Raw genomic sequence first — 4,820 nt, 5'->3', positions numbered from 1 at the left:
GGCAGCTGGGATTGATGGGATAAAGATAGAAATGTTATAAGCAGGTAGAGATATAATTCTGGAGTGGTTGGTGCTTTTATTTAATAAATGTATGAAAGAGGGTAAGGTACCTAAGGATTGGCAGAGAGCATGCTTAGTTCCTTTGTATAAAGGCAAAGGGGACAGAAGAGAGTGCAAAAATTATAGGGGAAAAAGTCTGTTGAGTATACCTGATAAAGTGTATGGTAAAGTTATTATTGGAAGAATTAAGAGTAAGACGGAGAGTAGGATAGCAGATGAATGTGGAGGCATTAGGAAGGGTCGAGGGTGCTTAGACCAAGTATTGACAGGGAAACAAACAGGTAAACAGTATTTAGATAAGGGTAAAGAGGTTTTTGAGGGATTTATGGATTTGGAAAAGGCGTATGACAGGGAGCTTATGGGGGCAATGTGGCAAATGTTGCAAATGTATGGAATTGGAGGTAGGTTATTGGAAGCGGTGAAAATCTTTTACGAGGATATTGAGGCTCAGGTTAGAATATGTAGGAGAGACAGAGATTATTCCCAGTAAAAGTAGGCCTTAGACAAGGATGTGTGATGTCACCGTGGTTGTTCAATTTATTTAAAGATGGGGTTGTAAGAGAAGTGAATGCTAGGGTGTTGGCAAGAGGTATGGGGTTAAAGATAACGAATCTAACAGAAAGTGGAAATTGTCACAGTTGCTCTTTGTTGATGACACTGTGCTTTTGGGAGAGTTTGAAGAGAAGTTGCAGAGGTTGGTCGATGAATTTGGTTGGGTATGTAAAAGAGGAAAATTAAAAGTGAATATAGGAGAGAGTAAGGTGATGAATATAACATAAAATTATGTAACGAAAAACTGGATATCAGATTGGAGGAAGAGAGTATTGAGTAGCTGAATGTATTCAGATATTTAAGAGTGGACGTGTTAGCAGATGGGTCTATGAAAGATGAGGTGAATCACAGAATTCACGAGAGGAAAAAGGTGAATGGTGCACTGAGGAGTCTGTGGAGACAATGAACTTTGTCCATGGAAGCAAGAGGGATATGTATGAGAATACAGTTATACCAACGCTCTTAAATGGGTGCGAAGCATGGGTGATGAATGTTGCAACAAAGAGAAGGCTGGAGACAGTGGAGATGTTGTGTCTGAAGGGTAATGGTTATTAGGACTTGACGTGTTGTTAGAGTGTGAGCAGGGAAATATTTATAAAGGGATTCAGGGAAACCGGCAGGCCGGACTTGAGTCCTGGAGATGGGAAGTACAGTGTCTGCACTCTGAAGGAGGGGTGTTAATGTTGCAGTTTTATAACTGCAGTGTAAGCACACCTGCAAGACAGCGATGGAGTGAATGATGGTAAAAAATTTTCTTTTGTCGGGTCACCCTACCTCTGTGGGAAATGGCCGATGTGTTAATAAATAAGTATATATAAGTATATATATATATATATATATATATATATATATATATATATATATATATATATATATATATATATATATATATATATATATATATATATATATATATATATATATATATATATATATATATATATATATATGTCGTGCCGAATAGGCAGAACTTGCTATCTTGGCTTAAATAGCAACACTCGTCTTGCCATATAGGACAAGCGAAAATTTGTGTATGCAATAATTTCGCCAAAATCATTCTAAACCTAACGAAAAAAATATATTTCGTTGTGTTTGTTTAGTATTAAATTACTGTAAACGTTTTTAAAATATATTTAGCAGGAATAGGCTAAAATAAATTGCGCTTATCAGAATAAGGTTAGGTAAGTTTTCTAAGATTCTTTTGGTGCAAAGTTATAAATTTTCACATTAACATAAATGAAAAAAAAATATATCTTTAAACATATAAGAGAAATTTTTAGGACTTAATTTTAAATGAGTTCTTGCTAATTGACCAGTTTTACATATTCGGCACGACATATATATATATATATATATATATATATATATATATATATATATATATATATATATATATATATATATATATATATATATATATATATATATATATATATATATATATATATATATATATATATATATATATATATATATATATATATATATATATATATATATATATATGCCGAATAGGTAAAACTGGTAAATTAGCAAGATCTCATTTAAAATTAAACTCTTTCTAAAATTTTCTCTTGTACGTTTAAAGTTATATTTTTTCATTTATGCTAACATTAAATCTAATGCTTTTGTACTAAAAGAGCCTTAGGAAACTTACCTAACCTTATTATAACAAGAGAAATTAATTTAACCTAATCTAACTAAATTTATTTTACATAAGTTTACAGTAATTTACTAATAAACAAACACAAAGAAATATATTTTTCCGTTATGTTCAGAATGATTTTTGCGAAATTATTGCATATACAAATTTTTGCTTGCCCTATTCAGCAAGACGTTTGTTGCTATTTAATGCAAAAATCGTAAGTTTTACTTATTCGGCACGACAACAATTTAAGTATTAATAAAAACTAACTGTATAATTCAATGTGATTTTTGGGTATTTTTCTATTTCAGGATAACCAGTGACTGAATTGATTACCTTCATTTCCTATTTTCAACTAAAGAAATCAATGTGATCTAAGAATTAAGATAATAAAAGCTCTAGGAAAAAAATAATATAATAATATGAAGAAAAACGCGACAGCAACAACAGCCATTAATTAAACGTTTTTAAAATAATAATATGCAGATGATTATTATTATTATTATAATCAAGGGGGAAGCGCTAAACCCGGAGGATTATACAGCGCCTGGGGGGGGATGTGGAAGGCATTCAGGCTTAATTCAGGGAACTGGAGCACAGATCCAATTCCCTAAATCAAGAGCCCCTCACCAACATCAAGGAACCTTCCTTGAGGGGTATATGCAGATGAAAGATACAAGATATGCAACCCAAAATTTATCGACATGAAACTTATGATAATTGGAATGTTGTATTTGATATTGTCTCTTTCATTTCCAGTTGACATGAGTATCATTTGCATGTAAATGAGAGAATTAAAATAACTGGGGAAAGCGGCGGTCATTTGAAAATGTGTATTTTCAGATTCACTGCTTCAGCGGTACACGTAGCTGCTCTTAGATGGCTGGTACTCTCTGAGATGAGAAGGAAAGAGTTAATTTACCTACAGTGTCATGGATTACTAGCGTTCCCTCAGAAATATTGATATGACGCACTTTCCTGTAATGATGTAGAGGATATTGCTCAATTTCCTGAAGTGTCATAAATAGCCGGATCTCTTTCTTGTAGCGGCGTTGTTAATTGGTAATCCCCCCCCCCCCCCCACCAACACGTAGAAGTCTTGCTTTTCTCAAGCGTCATAAAGAAATCTGCACTCTCTCAGACGAGGAAAACCCACTTACTTTCCCGTAGTGCAACAGATAGCTGTCACTCTCTCAGACATGGAGAAAATTACTTGGAGTGTTGCACATTTAAAAAGTAGAGAAAATTACTCATTTGAGGTGGTAAAAAAGTCACAGCACTAGGTAAGTCAGTACTTTATTTTTTTCATCATAATATACTCATGATGTTCATCTCTTTGATCTTATTTTACCTGTCTTGTCGATGAAATTCATATAAATTTATACAAATGTAACTTGACAACCAATGAATCACTTCCAGAAGTTTTCATCTTTCAGAACACATCTTCAGCTCAAATTCAATGGTTTTACACATATAATTCCAACAATAATATCAAATCTCGCCATATCATCATAAATACTGAATTAGTTTTGCAGACTTATCATAAGAACGTTATTTCAAAGGTAGAGATTCACTGGTGAATAATTAAGTCTAGGAGTTATCACTTTGATAAAACTGTTGAACAGCACATTCACCAGCGAGTAAACCTTCAATGAACATGACAGGTTATATCCTTACCTGTTCGTGGAGTTGTGTTGAGCCAAACTCATAGGAGTGAGGAAATGTCCTTGGATGACCTATTTAACATAGGTGAAAGAATAGTTTTTATTTTGTATAAGACAGATATTCATACTCTATTCTCAGCTTACCTGTGGGATTCGATCCTTCCTAGCAGGTTGATTACATATACTAAGAACAGCTGAAGCTTTAGATATGAGTAAAAAAAGCCATTACTTACTCTAATGCTGATTGTTTCTCGCAATCGCTGTTTTCATTCTCTTACATTTCTTTATCCAGTCTAATTCCAAGCATGGTACTCTTGCTTGTGTTTTCACTTTTTTTACCAGTCATTCATGCAGGATTTTTGTCGAATGCCTTCATACAATCATGGATCATACAGTTCACCAATATTTATCTTTCTTGTCTGATGTCCATTAGCATACCATAGGGATGTAGATTTATCAGGCAGGATTTTACATTCATAAGCCCATGCTGGTTCTCTATTATGAAGCTTGTACTCTCAGCATGTTCCATTAACTTCATCAGAATTCTCATACCGATATATTTTCGTTATTCGCTTCTCTGGTGAGCTCGATATAAGTTTTCCATAAATCGTTAACCTTGTTGTGGCTTTCATCTTCATCTATTTTCTGGATCAACGCTGACATGAAAAAACTAACCAGATATGCTGAGAAATGCTACTTAGCTTAGATGAGGTCAATTCTGCATTGTTCAGGGTGACTGATGCTTTGTGAGAGCTGTTATCTTTGGCACAGGTAGGTAGGTAGAAGATTCGCGAGAGGTGGCCCGGCCTTGGCTCCCTGTCTAGAGAGTGTCTCAGATCAATGTCTGCCGTGAGAGGAGGTACAAGTACCTCCTCGTCTTATGGGAAGAGATGTCCCCA

This window comes from Cherax quadricarinatus, chromosome 34 (genome assembly GCF_038502225.1).
Source record: "Cherax quadricarinatus isolate ZL_2023a chromosome 34, ASM3850222v1, whole genome shotgun sequence".
Classification (NCBI taxonomy): domain Eukaryota; kingdom Metazoa; phylum Arthropoda; class Malacostraca; order Decapoda; family Parastacidae; genus Cherax; species Cherax quadricarinatus.
The sequence above is the reverse complement of the archived record's forward strand: the minus strand, read 5'-3'. Positions refer to the sequence as shown.